Here is a 22,491-nt window from a genome sequence, read left to right on the forward strand (position 1 = left end):
GTGTATCCCAATCTAGAAGTGTTACTGTTGGATTTAGGGGATCTCATCAATTGTTCAAAGTATTTGATGGCTTCACTAAGTTTGTTGAAACTATCAACAAACTCCTATTCTCTTTTCAAGTCATTTCTTAGTTGTTCATTGTGCAACTTCACTATTGCGATCTCAATATCCTTTGCATTTAGCTCATGATGTGTATTCATCATGTGACTCAAGGTTTCCAATTGCATGTTAGCAATCTTAGTTACCTCTAATGTTTTCTCTTCAAGTATATTGGTCAAAATCCTTTTGTCATCTTTAATCATGATTTTTTCCTCATCAAATTTCTTTCTCTACTCAGTCACTTCACATAACAATACTAATTGGATCTCTTGCTCTCTCTTTATATTTATGACCTCTTCAGATAGAATTCCATTCTTTTCCATTAGATTTGAAACTATTGCATCAAATTCATTAGAGTTTCCATTTGTAAATAATTTAGTAGTGTCAATCTCTTGGTATTGTGTGTCATTCTCTTGAATAGAAATTTCTTTCCTTCTCTTCAATGATCTCTTTAACTCATATCTTGCTTTGTTCAGCTAATGTAGGGAAATTTGTATTTCAATTGTTTGGTTCTTAATAATATTTCCCAATTTGTAGACTTCCATATCCAAGATATTTCCTCAAAGCTGAAAAGAATTTCTTTTAGAGAACTAGGCTTTGATACCAATTGTTAGAAATACAATAGGAGATTAAAATTTGAGAGGGGGGTAGGTGGATCAACACTTAAAACTTTCAACTTCTAAAACTATTCATCACACATCCATCTCGCAGTCTATGCATATAAACTGAAATACCAAATTAAGCATATGCATTCATAGCATGAAAGTAAATATTCAACACATGTATGACATAAGATATTTGGTTAGCCATAAGCCCTCCAAGGAGAAAGTACAACTAGGGTGAGGATGACACCCAAAAATCTTCACTGTTGTAGTAATAAAGTGTATCCAATGAATGTTACAATGTCTAATCATGAAACATGATCTACCCTATGAAAGCTCTTCCTTGTTAAAGGCTTTCAAGATTATTAGATCTAACAATGTTAAAGGACTTATAACACCCTACTAAAAGTGTGCCTAGTAAGAGGAATTTAACTTACAATGAAGTAAGCACCCTGTTAAAGGATTTACAAGAGCTTGTTAAGAATACTCTATTAAGATATTTGATTGATTCACCTATTCAAATGTCTCAGTAATGATCCTTTAGTTAGAACTCTATTGCTTGATGTTATTTCACCTTTGTACTGATGTGTACTTGATCCTTTCTGATCAGATGTAACTCTATTGTCCTCTATTTCCTTTCCTTTATTCTCCTTCTAACTAATTCTGCAATGTAACTCAATTCATAACACCTTAATCACCATGAATGCTCTATTTGCACATAAAAAATCTATTCAATTCTACTTATCATTCCTTTCTTTCATTTCTAAAGTTTAGGGTTCATCTTCCCTAAGAAGACCTAGGTCATTTAGGGTTATGTATGAATCAATAGTAGTGATTCACCCATATTGCCACTTAAACCTTCCCTTTTTCTAATTGGATGCATGTCATGCATAGGTATTCACAATTAAGATTCATTCTTATCAACAAAAATCATAAAACAATACTTAAGTTGGCTCAAAAATGGTTTACATAGTAGTTTGTGTCAATACAAACAACTATGCCAAAATTGTATTACTCAATATCTCAAGTCCCTTGTGCTCGACACTAACTATAATTTCAATGTTGTCAATTGGCATCTGAGTAACTTAGTATGCACTACTTTCTCAACACTTGAATCACTCAACACATACTATCTACTTGACATCTGAGTGACTTTGCATTTGAGTGGCTCAACACTCACTTTACTTGGCATGCACTATCTTATACGTTATTCCTTACATATGTTACTTATTTAGTGTGAACTAAGTAGATGACTTAAGTGTATAGACACTCATTAGTCAAAAATAATCTAAGATGAACATTTCCCTTCTTTTACTGATACTCTTCTTCTAATTCATCTTTGCATAGGATAAAAACAAGTAAGTGGGAAACTAGTGTTTTAAATGCAAGAGAATATACTAGCGAAAGTACCACTGCATAATGAGGTATTCATGGAAAGATTTTTGTGGCTTAACATGCAATCTTGAAACTATTATAGAACTCCTTCATTAAATGATTACGTTATAATGATGACAACTTGACCTTTCCATCATGAAATGATAAATTAGAGAAAACCTTTAATAATAAATCTAACACCTTATTTAATCTCTCAAGAATTTTCATCCTTTTAAGAATCATTAATATCCATGTGCAAAATCCTTAGTAATATAACTACTTTGAACTACTTTTAACCAAGGTTTAAAGAGGCTCAAAGCGGTTCAAGAAAACATCTCCCTTGCACTTAATAGGTCCCACCTACAAAAAAAAGGTTAGTATCAAAAAGATTTGGTTGGACTGATTTGAACTACTTTGAACCAAGATTCAAAGAGGTTCAAAGTAGTTCAAAAGAAAGACTCACAAAAAGGCATCACAAGACTGACTCCCATACACAAGGCATGATGACTTTTGAAAAGAAAATAAACTAAGGATCTTGTCAATGTGAGATTTTGGAATTTAAAGAGGAACTAGAAAGCTATAGTGGTGACTCAAAACTAGGAATAACATGATGATAAGGTAATTCTCATTCACAAAAATAAATTTGGGTCTAGGACTATAGAATTTGGGAGTTGAGAACCTCCAGATGTTGAGAAATAGAAAGTAGTAATGACATTGCAAGGCCACACTATAGATGTGTAGGTGGATCTTAGCTAGTCTCTAGATGATTCAATGTTAGCTAGTAATAGTCTAGATTTCTACAAATTTCTACTTGATTCAAGTATTGATCCTCCTTCTACAATTAAACTATAAGGTATGACTAGAAGAAGTCCTCGGAGATATATATATATATATATATATTGTTTTTTTGACATCCAAGTAGAATATAGGACAAAGTGGAAGAAACTTTAACTTATCTACATTCATGAGTGGAGTGGTCTGTAAGAAGACTAAATAAAGAAGCACATGTATAATGGACTCCAAATAACTCAAGATACACTACCCCATGCATGAGCATATAGCTCATCCCTCTTTTCTACTCAAGAAAGAATATCCTAATTTTGAAGGGGGTTTTAAGGTAGCACAACTAAATATCACCACTATCATACTAGTACTCCTTCATTCCATTAGTACATGAAGGCACAAGGAGTGGACACTTGAAGGATAAGATCGCTCGGTAGCTATAGAGAAGGAGCTCAGTCACCCCAATGAAGAGTTTTGTGCACAAGGAAAGAACATAGATAAGATGAGAAAAGTTGAATAAGGTCAAAAACTTACTAGGTTTGAATGATATGTGTGACCTTACTACCAAGCATGCTATGTAGACCATTACACAAGTATTAACTTTTTTTGAAATGGAAAGAGAGTTTTTGTAATGCTTCCTTCTTAGTTGTAGTGGTATGTTCTAGAGACATTTTCCTTCAAATGAATATGTAATTCTCTTCATATTTGTGGTTCTAATTAGGATGTAGATTGGAAAATGATTTGGTTTATCCCATGTGTTAACCATGTTGATCCCTCTAGTGTGGCGGTGTGCTTAAATTTCATGCTAGGAAGGCTACAAAGATCGCAAGCACTAGCATTACCTTTTTAAAAAAATAGAGGAACATTGGAGGATGTTGACACATGGAAAGGTATGGAATTGAACATGTTTGCTAGACATATGCAGGGGTATGTTAAATGTATAACAAAGAAGCGAATGGAGATTTTCTTATGAGAAGTTTGTTTAAAATTATTGCCTGGGATGCTATTTTGAAGGGTCATTGATGACTCATTAAGAGAATATGCTCAGGGAAAGTATGTTGAACACATAGATCAAAGAGATCTATTGATCATATGTTGTAGGAGATTCATTTGGCATCGGTTATTGGTTGCAAGAATGAGTTTTCCATGAAAGGTAACTCAGTTTATCCCACATTCCTTTTTGAGGAAGCTTTTACATTTTTATATATACCACCATATAGTTTGTTAGTGTCTTAAGAGAACAAGGCTTTTGGAAGCTACAAGCTCATGCATGGGGCCTACTGTGGATGGATGGATAGGATAACTGGTGATGATAGTAAAAAAACTTTGAACCAAGCCACATATGAAAGGATGATAAAGAGATGATGTCATCAATGGGCATGTGGAAATTAAGCAAGCATTTACAAGCATAACCATGTAGTTAGGCCTAACTACAATGATGGAGCGATGCGGTTAGTAAACTAATAGTCACACTTTTAGGGCATTTAATGTTATGTTTGAGAAGATGGTCTTGATGGCATGAAAAGGATTATTTTGCATCATCATGAATGTTTGAGAATATCATTTTTCCTCTAAAATATATTTAGAACTAGTTTTTGCATGAGTTTTAGTGAGATTTATAGCTTCTTAAAAATCAATTATGTGTTTTCCATCTTTTGAAGATATTTCTTGCATTATTCAACAACAAGGATAAGATCTAATTTTCAATTACAAGAAGAGAGTAGAGAGAGATTTTTCATCAGTAGGTGGAGGTTTTTCAAGTGGAAAAATTACATGATCTAGGAATTCTTCCTATCTTTTCAATCACTTCTCTTTTCTTTCTTTACTATTGGTTCCCAACTTTTCTGAGCAAGCTTTGAGATAGGTTTCCACCATCCTTCAATATTTCTCTCTATATGAACAATAATTAATTGAGTTTTAGAGATATTTCTAGTCTATTCAACTATTTTATGAGTAATTTTCATGCATCCTATTGTATTTGTTTCAAGGAAATAAATAAAAATGCAGCAACAAGTTTATCTTTAGTCTAGTTCTTGTCTCCTCTTCATGGTATTTATGATCTTTTGTTATTTATGAACAAACAGCACAAAACTCAGTTATAATTTGTTTTAAGTTGTATGTGTTGATATGTTTTTCTTTTGATTGAAGGAGTCATGTAAATTCTTAGTTTATCATCATAGGGTTGTAGATTTCATTAAGGGATAGTCGAGTATGAGACTCAAAGATGATGCAAATGTTTGATTCCCAAGGTGAATGGATAGACCAAGATGTCTTGATACATGAAATTTATTAATGATTTTGAAGGATGTGTGTTAGTATTTTTGGATTTTCCCAATCGATAAGGCACTAATTAGCTACAATGTCTATGTGTTTTGTTTTTCATGTCTTCATGATGTTGAAATCAATTATTAATCAGTATCTTTTCCCTTTTTGTTGAAGAGTTGAAAAGAGTTTCCCTCACTTTATCAACTTTAGAGGTCATGTTATTTGTTATTCCATGTCTATGTTGATTGTATAAGCTTATAAGATTTAGGGGTTTTCAATCTACTTTATACAAATTCAATAGTATGCTTTGAAACTGGTACCATATGATGAATTTGAGATTCACCCACTTAGGTCCTATAGAGCCTAAAGAAGAAGAAGGAGTATAGAATTATAGTTGGCCCCAGTGCCTAAATGGGTATGTTGAGCATGGGAATTATCTTCCCTTAGATGTATTTTTTCCTATTATTAGGTTATTAAAAACTTGTTAATTCAGGAGCCAACAATGTCTTCTCACATATTTTGCTAAAACAAGTCTAGATCTTCTTTCTCCTTGTTGTCATTCACTAGATTCATCTTACTCATATTCTCTAGGCATCTCCTATTATAACTTGGCTTCCTCTATCTATTTTTTGGTCTTCTCTCTTTATGACTCAACTCCTAAGACTTGATGCTCGGTAGCTAGTTGAGACTCAGTGGATCTTGTCTATTGTAATTCAACAACATCATTTTGTTGATGCTCAATAGTCTCTTTCTCTAGTTTAGGTAAAGTACTCTGTTCTCCTTCATAGATGTAGAAAAAGTTTCTATAATTTAAAAATTCCTTCTTTCTTTCATTTTCATTATTTTCTACACATTCATCAACTATAAGATTTGTAATTTTCATGATTTTTTTAGTGTTAGTATTCAAACACTTGTATGCTTTGATCTTAATGCAATATTTGACATTAAGTGCATAGCCATACCACCATTCAAAAGGGGTTTTGTTTGTACCTCTCTTGACTTGAACTCAATTCATTGTATAAAAAGAAGTACTTACAACTTCTTTCCAATATTTTTGTGAAACATTCTTTTTCATCCTTAGGGTTCTTGCATAGTTCATGATTGATCTATTCCTTCTTTCAAATATCCCATTTTTTAGTGGAGTTCTTGGTGCTGAAATTTTTATTTTGAAATACTTTGTCATTGCATATTGTATTGAACTCCTTTGATATTAATTCACATCCTCTATCTACTTTCAAGTATTTCAGACTTTTACCTATTTCCTTTTGAACTCTAGCCAAATACCACTTAAATATTTAAAAAGCATCATTTTTTTATTTTAGAAACATTACACTTATCATTTTATATAAATCATCAATAAATATAATAAATTAATTATCACCATAATAACTTTTCACTCCAATAGGACCACATAGATCAATATGAACCAAATTCAAAATATTATAAGAAGAGTAGGTCTTGCTCTTGAAACTAGACTTTGTCATTTAATTTTCATTTGACATTGTTTTCACATTACTTTATTAGGTTTTCTCAATCTTGATAATCCTCTTACTCTTTCCATCTTACTTATGCTAACCAAATCATCAAAGTTCACATGACATAGCTCTTATGTCATAATCAAACATCTTAAAATGGTACAAATAAAATGTATCTTCATAGAGGTCTAGATATAACAAGTTACCTCTTGTTTTCTCTCCACTTCCAATCAATTATCAGTAGCATCATAGACTTTTTCCTTGTTATTTTTAAATTCAACTCAATATTCATAATTGTTTAGTTGTGCCACACTCAAAAAATTATATTTTACTCCATCAACCCAATATGCATTATCACATCTGATCTTTTCATTTAATAAAATAGATCCTTTACCTTTCACATGGCATGATGCATCATTTCCAAACTTAACACAACTTCCTTTATAATATTCAAGTTTTTCAAACTTACTTGTATAAATAGTTATATGATGTGAGCGATCATTATCAGGTAGGTGTGGGATCACAGTGGGGCCAAAACTAGCAATGTGAAAAACAAATAGTTCAAAAACATCCAAAAGTGATTTGAAATTTTCTCTGACTTTTTTCTCCTAATCCCAATACCAAAGTAAAAAAAACCTACCAAGGCATATTGGGTGTCCACCATTTTTGGTATCTAATATATCAAATACCTAATATCTCCTACCTAAATGTGTAGTACCTCTCCCATTTGACTTTGGTAAGTCATCTCATTGGATGCAACCTTGTTGATCTCTCCTTGAGAAGGGATCATTTTTGGGACTGTCATTGCTCTACACCCTTGAGGTGATTAGATTTATGTTACTGTATCAGTTGCTTTGATTATTTTTATGTCTGATTTATGAGATTAATGGTTCATTGAGGTTTGTGCTAGTGGTTACCAGGATTCATGTGATATCATGATGTTTTTCTATGATTACCTTGAGATGTGTATAGAGATTTCACTATGTACTATTACCATGATACACTAGACTAGGTTCCTGTAGCAATGGTTAGTCATGTATATGACTATGTTCACTTATGTATTTTAAGTGCCCTTTTAATTTTTTTTAAAGAACCATTATTAAATGCTTAAATAATTAGAAATGGATTTTCCATGTTGGATTCATTGGTTATGTGCTATGGATATTTACCTTGTTGTATTCTGATCCATGAGATACTTGTTACTCATGTTATGTTTTAAATTTGAGATGACTAGAGGGTCAGATGTTATACTTTGATTTCAGTATCACACACATTAGACTACTATGTTGTTTAGTTGATCATATTTTTATGATGATACCATTTTGAGATGATAGTATATTTTATGATGATATCTAGTTATCCTGTATTTCCACATATCTTTGATCTAGTTATGTGATGGATTTAATGCTATGGTTATTTACTTCATTCTTGCTTCATTATGTTTTATGCAAACATGAGTGATGTAAATAGATTATTTCAATATAATTGAATAAATGGTTAAATTAGGGGATTTAATGCATTTATTGATTAGACTATGTTATTATATGCAATTGCACTTGATCACTTGTTATAGTATGCAAGATTTATATCCTTGGTAGTAGCACATGTAGTTAGTGATTAGCTATTTATATTTTAGCAATGTCATCCTTGTATGGTTGACATATTCTTATTTTTAATTAATTAATTCTTTTGATGATTATTAAATCCAAACTCATTTTCATTTTATGATTAGACCAATGAGCATGTCTATGCATTTAGAGGTTTGCATTGTCGTGAAAGTTGTTATGGAAATTTCTATCATTTTGGGTTTTTGGGATTTTAATTTTATTGAATTTAATTTCTAGTAGCTTTGCATAGATGAATTCCAACTTGGAATATCTTGTTTTAATTTGAGTTGATTCAGGGTTTAACTAGGTTGGCTGATTATTTAACCTAATATATTTATTCACTTGAAAAATGAATAAGTATTGAAAAAGGAATTTAATTCCTCACTTATCACTTTTGAATTAGAAAGTTTTGAGAGTAAAACCCAAAATCCTCTTCATGAGGAATTACTATTTTTTTTGTTGTGGGAGCTATAGACATGTGATTTTTGTGAGGTTGGTCTCATTGGATCTAGCTTGGGGAGGCATTAGATTGCCATGATTTTCAGCTACTTCTGTGAGATTTTTATTTTATGGTTTAGATTCCCATTTTTCCCTTTTGACTATGAGGGAGGGCTCTCCCATTTGATTGTTTCACCTTCATTTCTACTTATTTTTTTGGTAGCCATTTTTTAGGAGGCTAAGAACTAGTGTTCCCTTTCATTTTTTTATGCTAGCTCTACCCAGTTGGGCAGGTATGAGAATTTCCCTATTTTCTAGGATGAGGGTTTGGGATTTTGCACCATTATGCTGGCCAATTTACATACAAACTCCAAACCCAAAATTTATTTGATATTTGTGGATTTTGTGCCCTAAGAACAAATGGATTTTAATTTTGAAGTTGTTCAGTTTTGTAATTTTTTGCCTCGATTTTTGTGTAACCCAATTTTCTTGAGTTTTTTTGGCATGATGTTGGTCATGGACTTAGATTATCCATAATATGTTTTTCAAACCATTGTTGCATTTTATGTTTGCATTGGGATTTTCTCCACATATGTACTACCGACTTTGTATTCAGTTGGGTGATTTTATACCTAGTGTTATTGTTTGTTTTGAACCCTTGTTATTATTTTGTGAACACTAGGACTCATGTAGAATCCTAGATTGAGGTTGGTTGAGTGAGTTCATGATGTATGGTTTTATTGTTCTTTGGGATTTGTGTATAATTCATCCTCCTAATATGTTTTTGATTGAGTGATATTTTATTTGTGTTCTCATCCACTCCTTGTGTTATGATCTTTGTAATGGTGATGCTCCACACATGAGTACATACACATACATTTTTCTAGTGATTTGTGAGGCCTGATCTTCTGTGGACTTGCTAAAAGTTAGGATCATTTGGGGTTGGGTTGGGAATATGGATGCCTATAGGCACTCATTGTTAGATGAGCATGGGTAGGGTAGGGTAGCACATGGAGGGGGATTCTATCTTGCAACCTGGTGTTTATGGCACCATAGGGTTGGTAGAGGAATTTTTAAGTAAGTGATAACTAATTAAAATATGTGAGTGGCAATAAAGCTTAAGATAATAAAATGATTTAGTATGAGAGCCTTCTATTGGGAAGTTGAGTCCTCAACATTCTAAGCTTGGGCTTGCCGATGCCAAGTGAATCTCCATGGTATCAAACCCTACATAGTAGCCCATTGAGTGTTTGAATAGGACCTATAGTTCTTGCATTGTCTCATGCTCTTGGTTTCAGTCATCTTTATTTTTTGGCATGAATGACAGCCATTGATATTTTCTTGTGTGTGTTTGTGGTTGAATCATTATCTCCATTAGAACAACACAAGTGGACCTAGGGGTTCCACATGGTTGGGAGGCATAAATACCTCCACCACTACTAGGAACTAGTGTATAGAGATGGTCTATTGTCCTATTGTGACCATTGCTAGATGTTTTGACTTGATACTTTGGGTTCCAGAGTATGGTTTCTTGTGATTTATGATTTCATTGGGATGATTTTCTATCATGTTTAGATGATGTTAGTATTGACACATTTCCTTATTATGATGTTTAGCATATGTTAGATGATGAGATTGATTTGTAGGATTATCTTATGCTTTACTTCTAGCATGTTAGATTTCCTTATTCTTATGTTGTAGAAAGTTTTAGTAGTGACATCTTCATAAGATAGTTTTGATGATCTGGTCGGTAGTTTGGGATGCTACATGTGGGGAATGGCTAGGGATTATGATGATATTATGGGGATAATATGGTTGGGAGGAACTATGTACTTAGTTTAGTTGTTTAGATTATTGCAATGTTATTTCTTTACATTGCAATGTTTCTTTTAGTTCTTTCCTTTCCCTACTATGTTAGATGGTTAGATGTAGTTTCCATCTTGTAGCTATTGTTTTGAGTGTCTTTGCCTCAACTATGGATCTGGTACTCCCCATTCTAGAGGTTTTATTTCCTATCTAATCCCTTTTTTTGGTCCTTAGATTAGTTATTTCTTTCACTGGGCCATGCATCATCATTGGGTGATACATTAAAGTATTGCATGCTTAAAGGAGAAGAATCATGTGATACTAGAAAGTATTGCATGCCCTGGTAACTCTATCATGCAACACTATATTGTACCACATACCTCTTGAAGAAAATTTGTATGATACTTGTGAAGTATCAAATGCCCTGATGAGAAGTGTCACCCAAACCCTGATTATATCTCACACATTCTTTAGAAAGGTTGTACAATAGTAGAAAGTATCACACTATATTGATTTAAATTATGACATGAGTTTTGGAAAAACCTGTCTGGGTGAATAGTTGACATTGTTGGTTTGATCAAATTTTTTTAGTGGTTTCTTGGATACCCTTTATGGTTTTCTAAAATACCTTGGAATTGCATCTCAAATTTGGCATATTTTTGGATTCATATTTGTTTACATCCTTTCATGGTTAGTTATTTTGGCCAGTAGTGGTATCTGGGGATCCATTGGTTTTTGGATGTTTGTTTAGTCTTCTTTTGTGATCTTTGTAATGCTCGTATGTTGTATTTCCTATGCATCCATGCTTGTTTTAAAAAAAAATATTGGCTTGTATTGAATCCTTATTCCAAGGATCTCTAGGCAGGGCATTACATCTAGTATTAGAGCCCATGTTCAAACATTGGGATCTCTACGTATGTCACCCATATGGTTGATGCTATGTTGTGTGAGTGTGAGTGTCTTGGTGAGAGATTGTGATTTTTGTTGCTTCTATATCTACTTGTGATGGAATTGCTTGTCTAGTAGATGTGATTGGAGCACTGTAAGAAGAAGGAAATGAGTCTTTCCTTGTTTTGTAGATGAAATTGCTATGACTTGGTTGGTTGGTTGTGTGTGTGACCCTTTTGGATGGAACCACTAATTGGTGTCCACATGTTGGCTCTGAGTGCCTCTTTTGTTTCTCCTTGTGGAGTTAGGTGCATTGTTTCCCTATTTTCTTCTATTGCAAGTAAATAAATGAATCTTATTTGAGATTTTGTGTTATGTTGTTATACTAATGAAATGGTTCCTTTCATTGAGAAATAAGTGTTTATTGTGAATCATTGCAAAGGAGTAGGTTTTACAGTAGATCCTTTAGGTTAATGACTTAAGTCCCCAATCTTATTGCTGCATAAGTTTATGGAAATTGTATTAAATTGATGGATATATAAATGTTGCACTATATGGAAAATAACTAAGAAAATTAATTTATTTTGCATATGCATTAGGTTATTGAGGGTATATTACTTGCTGTGTGTAAGTGTGTTCTCTAACGCTGCTATGATGAAGTATTCCTTAGCATTATGTGGTGGTTTATCCCTCTTGTGTGATAGTTCCTAGCCATCACATGTAATGTGACTTGATTGATGCCTTGTTTTATTTGACTGGAGGTATTTTCCTCATGTTGTTGGGCTAGCATTAGTTTTTAGTATTTTCCTTTCTTAGAATAGTCATCAAATTCCTTTATCTCTCTCTTTGTTATAGTTTTCATATTCGACTTATTGTTGAAATGATATCTTTTTTGATATATTATTGGAATTAATGATTTCCCATTTGGGCCTTTTGTTTTGCTTCATGATGAGTATTTTGAATGTGTTTTAACTACTACCTAGTTATGTGTTGTGACTCTACCATGTTCATCTCAAACCTCTGGTAGCACATACAAGGGATAATATCATAGAGAACACACTAGTGTGTTTGTCATAGATGTAAAGTTATTAATGTAATTGGATGGTTTAAATGATAATTAAATGTAATGATTTTCTAGAAAGAAATTTAAAAAGATATGTACTTTTTTTATGGTAAGTGACTCTTGAACCCTTGCTTTGAAAACCTTTTAGTTTCATTGTGCAATAATGCTTGATTTATGATTAATTGATGAAATTATGAAAGACAATTAATGATGGTTTCATTGTATGAATTACCTTTCTTTTCATTTGTCATATTTTTTTGGACATGTGTGCTCTTGGATTATTTGGGACATTTTGTTTGTGGCTTGTCTTGGTAATCGAGAAAATTTGAGTTTCCTATGATGTTTTATCTTGAGTAGTGATTAAAATTATTATATCTTATGACTCTCTAAGATACATCATGTTGTAGGCCTCGTTGATATCTTTTCAAGACTTTTCAAATAGAGTCAATAGGAGTTTGGAAGTGAAAGTTATGGCCTCTAGAGTGAAGGTAATTTTTGTGCTAATTTGAAATGTTGCATCAGAATCAAGTGGTCATGCACTTTCTCACCTAGTTATTTGCATTATCTCACCTACTTTGGTGAGAAACTTTGCACGAGGCTATGCTAATACAAAATTTTCCCTAGGGAACTATTGGAAATATATGATAGGCTAAGTTACTGTGAGGGGAGGGGTGAATCAGTAACCAATAAAACTTAATATTAATTCACCAATTAATCCTTCAAATGTATTCTAATCTAATTCCATGCATAAAAAATTGAAAGCATTAAAACATCCATAACACTTTGACACACAATATGGTGATGTAAGAATTTTCCTAAGGCCAAAATTCACCCAAGAACTAAGAACTCAAACACAAGCACATAGTAGACCAAAGAGAGAGAGAGAGTATGATGAGAATGAAAATGTATTCAATATGCCATAATTAAGAGTAAACTAGGAGTGCCTGTATATAAAGGCCTCTCAGGAAGCACCTAGAATGTCTCTAGAAACAACCAAAAGATAAGACAACTAAGAACCTTATCCAACATTCTAGATGAATGGATAAGAATTACAAAGTGTCATATGTGTGTAGAAGATTCCTATGTTGTAGAAAACATGTGCTAAAAAGAGGTGCAGACCCCTTGTGATGTCAACATGACAACTCACAAGAGTGCACAAACTCCTAAGTGTCTCACTAATAAAATAATGCAAAATAATTAAATAATGCATAAACCTAAGTAAACTTAAGTAAGTGTAATAAGTGAATACTTATTTACACCAACACCCCCCTTAAGTGCAACTTAGGGGAATTCCCTTAAGCTTACGAAAACTAGCATGAAGATGCATAATGGGTCTCAACTACTAGGCCATGTTAGGTACCCATGTACATAATGAAAATGCAAATCTTCCATAAAGCGAGGAAAGATGGAAAACCTCATGGGAAAAAACCTCCCCCAAAAAAAGAGATAAATAAGGATGCATTAATGGATGGAGTAATCAAGACCCCCCCATTATGACATACATCTAGTATATACATAAGAGAATGAGAGAAGGAAGAGAGACATAATAAGCTCCCCCACCCCCCCCCCCCCCCCCCCAAAAAAAAAAGAAGAATTCCAACAAGTGAAAGCTACTCCAATGACGAAGCTGGTCCATGAATGTAGAATAGTGTTCCTCCCATTAGGAAGAAACAATGGGAAAGGTACACTCTTGAAAATGTATGATGGCCTTGAAACCTGCTCAAGTATCCCTATACTAATGCTGAAGTTCACCCCTTCCAACTATGCTGAAAAGAATGAATGTAGATCAGTCAAGGATGTCTATTGAACCTATTCCACTAAACCATATATCTCCTCAACTAAAAAAGAGACCTCCACTAATTGTTGTTCATAAGGATACAAAATCACCCCAACTTGTGAAGATTGATCATGTAGAGAATGGACATGAGGGTCAGAGTGAGCCCTCACAACAACTATAGAAGGATCACCTTCATCAATGAGAAGATGTATATCCTCAAGTGTGTCTCCCAAGTTGATTGAAGCTAATGCTGGAAGATGAGATGTACCATGTTGTGATGGACCTTTCACTGTGGCAATATAAGCATGTGGACTATACTAATGTGACCTCTCACTGCAACTATTGATAGAACCCCACATGTTTGAACCTATTGAAGCACTATCCCTGGTGTCACTATCAGTTTCCACTATGTATGATGTGTGGAGAGGAGTAGAGGATAAGCTTGGTGAAATCTCCTCAAAATGTACATCCTTCTCCACAAAAATCTCATTTCTCTCTAGATCCATTAGTTTGTAAGCCTTCACATTGTCTTCATAACCGATGAAGGTACACGGCCTAGGTGTCAGTGCCTTGCAACTCTTGGAAGAAAGGTTTTTCCATGCTGGACAACCGAAGAATCTAAGGTGACTCACAAGTGGTTTTCTACTACACCTTGCCTCAAAAGGAGCCTTTCCATCGAGGGCTAGATGAGGAGATCTATTAAGTATGTGAGTGGCATTGCTAATGGCTTCAAGTTCAAGTGTAGGATCGAGAAACTTGGCTTTTATCATGCAACTTGAAATGGTCTTGAGAGTCCTAATACTCATAGCTGAAACATCTATCTTGTGCAGACTAAATGTTGGTGAGTTCTAAAGATCAATCCCCTCAATTTTGCAAAAGTTCTTAAGTCTTATGTCTGCATATCTATTCTCATTGTCCACCCTTAGTACCTTGATGGCTTTCCTTGACTTGTGTTCAACATGAGTCTTGAAGTCTTGAAGCTTATGAACCAATTCATTCTTATGATGAAGGAAGAAGACCCAAGTGAATCTTGAAAAGTCATCAACAAATGTAGGTATGTAGCGGCCTTAGCTGACTGAAGTCACTAGAAAGGGTCCTGCTAATATGATGTGAACTAATTGAAGAACAATTGGAGCTTGAGAAGACTTTCCTTTATCATACTTCTCCTTGAGATTCATATCCACTAAACATGATAAAAATTCTCCCTTGGAAAAGTTGATATTAGGTAGACCTTTGACCATATGTTTAGAGAAAAGTTGCTGAAGAGAGCGGAAGTCAAGGTGACCAAACTGCTCATGCCATAAGTTGATGTTTGAAGCAGAGTGAGTCAACAAGGCTTGAGAAGGACTCTTAGGCAAAAAGTGGGATAAGGAATAAAGCATCTTGTCATCATTGACTTTCCCCACTATGAACAATGAATTATCTCACAGACTTCACACCATCACTGAATCTAGAAGGAACTCAACCTTATGACCATCTCCAAGGTGAGTGATTTGGTAAACTAATAGGAGATTGGAGCTAAGGTTTGGAACATAGAGAACATCCTTGAATTCCCCATTTTCAATTTCCACATGTCCTTTCCCTTCAACTTCCATCTTAGTATCTTCTCCCATGAAGATGTGTGGTACCTTTGACTGCTTCAATGAAGAAAAATCTTCCCCTAAAGAACCCATGTGGTAAGAGGCACCTGAGTCAAGTATTCATTCCAAAGAAGAACTTGTGTTTGCCATAAGTGCTTGACCTTTACCCTTTGAATAGGTTGGAGTTGAATCCTTGGAAGTACTTGGCACTTGAATCTTGTTCTTCTTGAGTAGATTTTCTAACTCATTGATTCTTTTTGTCTTGCAATGATGCTTGTCATGATTTGGCTTTTTGCAATATGCACCAAAAAGTTTTTCCTTCTTTTCATTACTTCCATTTTTGTTTGAAGAAGAACTGCCTTGCTAAAAGGAGGATTGTTGTGTCTCAAATTGTATTTTCTACTTACACTACTTCTTGTTGTTGTTTCTTTTCCCCCCTTGACTAAATTTGTGATCATCACTAGCCACCAAGGCTTTGGTCTTTAATGACTTGAGAAGTCCAAAATCCACCAAGTGAGATTGTTCAACAATCAAAATGTCTACAAATCCATCAAAGGAAGGCTTCTGGTAAATAGATCCCATTGTCAACCTATGAGTATTAAAACTTGAAACAAAGTTGGTATATTTAGAAGGTAGCCTCTTCAAAATGTGATGAATCAACCTGTCATCCTTCATGAAATTTCACAATCTTTAAGAAGTGCCCTATACTCATTGACTTTAATGATGTAATCCTAAATTGTGTCATAATTCTTAGGATCCAAGAGATGTAGATCATCCCCAATCTAAAATCCCTTTTCTTCATCCACCTTACCATACAACTATTCAAGTTTATCCCAAGCTTCTTTAGAGTTTGAACAATTTTTAATGTGAAAGAGAAGATCCCCATGTACACAACTCCTTATAATGCCTAAAGCCTATTGGTCTTAATTTTTCCAATCAATGAGTTCTTTAGCATCAATAGATTTGGTAATTGTACCATCAACATAAAGACTAAATCCTTTTTCCATTAATCTACTCCATGCAATATCTTTCCATGTAGAATAGTTGTGTGAAGTTAGAGGAGGACATTTAAAACCCATGATGCAAAAAATAAAGAGCACAATAGAGAGACACAAAAACACAGTACACCCCCCCGCCTTTTCACTCAATCATAAGACTCCCCCAAAAAAAGATGTTGTGGCACTTTATAAGTAGTGCATTTACAATGGGCCACTTGTCAAAATGAACAAAGTGGACTTTCTATTTTTTCTTTTAAAACTACCTTATAAGGCTAAAATCTATCACTTAAGCACTGTAGCTTAGATTTGCAACAATTTTGAAAAGGAATCAAAGCTTTACAATGCTGAAAAAGGCCTAATTATGAAAGTGAGATTTTGGTCCACACAACCCTAGAATCAAACTTCAAATCTAAAAAGAAGATGAAAAAATATGCACTTTCAAAAAAAATGAAACCTAAAAAAGTGACCAGATGTGCCCGTACGAAGCTTCTAAAGTTGCAAAATGTAGGATTATGCAGGTATAGTTTCCAAAAACCATAATTTTTACACAATTTGTGCACCAAAACTAGAAAAAAACACCACCACTAGAAAATTTAGGAAATTCTACCCAATTTCAAAATAAATTGCACCTAAATTGGAATTTGGATGTTTGAGTTATGGGCTCACAAAGTCAGGTTGCCAAACTGAAAAGCAATTTGGAGAGGGGTCTGGAGGAAAAATTGCAAGTCTAAATTTGATGGTCAAATGACTATTACTATAGTTGTAAAATTCCTAGAAATGATGATCAAATAGTTGTCAATGTTAAGACAATGTTCTACATCAAGATGAGTCAGCATCTATACTATACGGAATATGCTGACATGGTAGGATGAGTCAACATTTGTACTATACAAAATATACTGACATGGAAAAAATATGGCTAGATTCCATAGGTGACGTGGTAGTTCTAGATCAGGTCTACTGATGTGTCAAGGAGTGATGTGGTGACTGGTTGTTAGCATGTGCTGATGTGTCATATCTACTACATCACCTAGTGACTATGCACTAGTAGCTTGCATGGCAAAAGATACCTGCATGTCAAACAATAGACATGGCTATCTATCCACATGTTGTCATAGGTGGCAGGGTCTATAGTTAAAGCACCGTGTGGCAACTTTAGACAGGTCTACGTGTCTTTGACTGCAAACTGTCCATGAGCGGTATGTGGAAAATAGCATGCTAGGAAAAATTAAAATTGCATCGATGTTCATCGAGAAACCACAAAAATAGGGGCTGAAAAGGACTATGACCACTAGGAAGCATGCTGCGGGTTGTAGAGAATATGCCATTCACTAGAATATGCTCACTTGGGACTAATATTTTAATGTGACTACTGCAGAGTTACTCACAACACCAAAAAGTCAAGTCGTTGCTAGATTTGGTGATCATGAGTGCCAGAATTATAAAAACTGCTAAGTTTTGAAGATTTCTAGAGATTTGTGTGGTGATGTTGGGATTTTAATCCCACATCAATGGGATAAGCATAGAAAGTGTGTAATAAAAGCTAAACACCGCTGACAGATAATAAATAAGTGGCTGCAAGTGGAATTTTGAAGGCACTGGTTAAGTTGTTGGCCAGCTGGGGATAAATGGAGGTCAAAAAATTATATTGTACCTGTTGTGATCTAAAAAATTTATTGTACTGCCACAGTGTGCCCAATGTCTATTAAGCCTAGTGAACACACAATCCCTCCAAATGGTAGATCCAGGGTGTCACTACCCAGGTCTACTAAAATAATTTCTCTATTGGGTTCTGGAAATACTGATAGAAAAAAAAATGTAGAGAAATAAAATTAAAATTGCAGATCTAAAATTAATTAAATCTATAAATTACCATACCCAATCTACAAATTGAAGCCTTCAGGTTCCAATTTGCAAATTTTTTTTGCCTCACGGTCAACTTTGGGCCAAGGTAGCCGAGTTTATAGTCAATTTTCATTGAATCAGCATTTTGGACACAATGGCAAGGTCAGATTTGGCTCTAGATGCTCCCAATTTCTGCAACTCTCCAGGTTCAAGCTAAGGTGATGAAGCAAGTGTGGTCTCAAACAATTATGTGATAAGAAAATCTCCAAGTTGCTTTGATACCATGTAAGAATTTTCCTAAGGAAAACATTCACCCAGGAACTAAGAACTCAAACACAAGCACATAGTAGACCAAAGAGAGAGAGAGTATGATCAGAATGACAATGTATTCAATATGTCATAATTAAGAATACACTAGGAGTGTCTATATATAAAGGCCTCTTAGGAAGCACCTAGAATGTCTCTAGAAACAACTAGAAGATAAGACAACTAAGCACCTTATCTAACATTCTAGATGAATGGATAAGAATTACAAAGTATCATATGTGTGTAGAAGATTCCTATTATGTAGACAACATGTGCCAAAAAGAGGTGTAGACCTCCTGTGATGTCAACATGACAAATCACAAGAGTGCAGAAATTCCTAAGTGTCTCACTAATAAAATTATGCAAAATAATTAAATAATGCATAAACCTAAGTAAACTTAAGTAAGTGTAATAAGTGAATACTTATTTACAACAATAGGTGACCTAGAAACCTTTCAAATAGAAAGTAAAATTAGGGTGGGGGTGATACCCACAAGCTTTAGTACCATAGTATAAAGTTGGCATGATAAGGCTTACAATGATCACTTCTAATGATCAGCCCTATTAGGAGCAATAAGGATTGTTAGGTCCATCTTGGAAAAAGATTTACAAACATATAGTGAAGTATGCACTCAGTAAAGAGATTTACAGAAAACTGTTAAGTCTACCTTATGAAAGGATTTAACTATTCCACTTGTAAGGATTAACCAATGGCCAATCTCTAATTTGTAACTATGATTTTTTGAATGAGATTCCCTTTGAGTGTAATTATCACGTTGTTGTGATAAATAAATCTTTATTGCTCCTTATACTACTTGTAACCTTGTACTTCACACTTCTACTTGTTATTACTTATTCCATTCTTTAGATGTGATACAATACATAACATATATACTAATCCAATTTATAATTCAACAAAGTCTACTACAATACAAGTTCCATCAAAATATATGAAGTCATCTCAACTATAGGTACTCAGGTTTTGAAGAAAAACTCAATGGGGTTCTAACACTCAAAAACCATTGTCAACACTTGAAATCATCATGCACTCAATAGACATAGAAGCTTGGTTCATACTAATCAATTCCAAGTAGTCTAAACTCAATCTACACTGGTGATTTGGTGAACACTATGAAACTCGGCATATAAACTAAATCACTTGGTTGACACTGTATAGCTTGATCAACACTATCATTGCAAACGTGGTATAAACTGAATCACTTGGTTGACACTACATAGCTTAGTCAACATTAGATTCACATCATTGAAACTATGAACTCAATAAGCATTATAGAACTCAGCTTGCACTGAGAAACTTAGTAAACACTATGAAGCTTGATTTACACTGATAAACACGAACCTAGTAGATACTACTTGGTATGAACTAAATACTATTTTTGAAACTCAATCGTAATTGCAGAACTCAGTAGAGTTTGAAATACATTGTTAACATTGTTAACTGTACAATAAGCTTGGCAGCTACTAGCTGTCTGAATAAGTTTATGTGTCACTAATAAAAAAACTTGACTGAAGTGTCCACAATCTCCCCCTTTCTCATTAGTGAGAAAAACACTTATCAATCAAAACTAAATTTTCAAAAAGTCCAAAAGAATCTTTATTTTCCTTCCTATGTCTTCAACTTTTTGTTTTTGAAATTTTTCAAAATTGCTTTTGTAAGAGATGTTTATCTAAATATCTGTACATGTATATGTATAATATTATGTTGCTCCCCCATAAATTTATATACATCTTGTCATTTTCTTATCTTTATTGTATCTTTTCATATTCTCCCCTTTTATATCACATCTCTCTCTTTACAATATGTTTTATATGTTGTATACATCTTCTCCCCCTTTTTGACATAAATGCTAAGGGTGTATGCTACATTTTAGTGCCTAAATGTGATAAGAAGTGAGAATGTATCTTAAGAATTAGTGACATTTTCTTGTCCCAATTTTCTTTCAACACCTTTCTTGCATGCAATACATTCTAAACTTCCACTAATAATTCCATCATATGATCAGCAATGGAGAAGTTGTTATCATGGATGAGAGTTTTAGCATGTGCAATATATTTTTGCAATGCATCCATGTTTGGAATAATCATGCCTACAAGTGTAGCCCTTATCTTAGCTTCTTCCCTTAGCAATTATGCTTTCATATTAGTCAAACATTTGATCTTTGTGTAATGAGCAGAATTGTATCTCAACTAGTGTGCACTTGCCTTTAGATCTTTGTCTATCTTGGAGAGTTTATCTTTGATTTCCTACATGATGATATATGTATCACAAAGCTTACCAAATAGAGAAGTGAAATTTTTGGTAGAGGTTTCCAGCAAGCTAAGAATAGTAGACAAGTTGACTTGATGTATTGCAATCTTCTATGCTACTAGCTCCACTAGCTCCAATATTTTATTTTCAAATTTCTTCTCCACTCTTTGCAAAAATTTCTATTGTCCATTCATATCTTCATTGAATTTCTAGACCACTTATGGTAATTGAGCCAAAATAGGTTGAGAAGCATCAACCTTAGTGCTAAGTGCATCTGTAAGAATGTTCTTTGCATCTTCAAGCACTTGAAATTCTCTATTTCTTTCTTCTCTAAGCCTCTGTTGCTTAGCTTCCTTCCATAGTATTTCTTCTATTGTATACATTTGATCAAGATTTAGAGAAGAGATATTCCAATTCAAAATAATTATATCCTCATCAAGATTAATGTCTTCTTCCTTATCTTTTCCTTTGCTAGAAACTTTTGTACTCAATTGAGGCTTGGTCTCAACTATCTTTGTACTTACTATTTGCATGCTTGAAATAGAAAAAATAGTAGAAATGGAAGGATTGGTAATAAAAGTAGATATTGCACTTATTGAAGGAATACCTTGTTGTCAAGTAACCATAACTAATGAAGGAGGAAGTACTGACTTCTTGTATATACACTTTGTCACAATCTACCATAAAACAAATATCATCCTTGTAATCTTCAACAAGTTTCTTTGGGATTCTAAATTTTTTATTCATCTTATCCTTGAATGCATCAAAATAGTTGTCCATGATACTGACATAATTTTCTCCCATCTCTACTATATTCTCATTGATTTGATAAATAACAAGCATATCTTTTCTCCATACAATTGTGCATTTTGAAGGGAAAAGCTTTTGCACAAAGAAAAATAAATAGGTTAATAGTGAACCAAACTTACAAGGGTTATTCTTTGAAGTTCTTATGCTATCCATGTTCTTTTTGAATTGGTTCAACATCAACTTGGCAAGGTCAAAGGACAAGTTTTTCTTGACCACATTGAAAGCGAGATCCACTACTTCACATGACACACTATAGAGTCAACTAGAGATGTATATCTTGTGATCAATTAGATGAATTCCAAACTTTAGCTATATATTAGTAACAAAACTAATCTGCATACTCCTTCCATCCCATTTGGCAAGAGTTTTCTTCTCCAATTCTACCTTACTTAGGGTTTTGATAGTTTTTTCCTTCACCAACATTGGAAGCCCTATGATCTGATGAATCATTTTTCTTTGTTATCAAGATAGGTTGCTCCAACCACAACTACTCATTGTGCACATAG

This window comes from Cupressus sempervirens, chromosome 6, assembly GCF_028749045.1.
Source record: "Cupressus sempervirens isolate cs-2001-9-10 chromosome 6, ASM2874904v1, whole genome shotgun sequence".
NCBI classification, from domain to species: Eukaryota; Viridiplantae; Streptophyta; class Pinopsida; order Cupressales; family Cupressaceae; genus Cupressus; species Cupressus sempervirens.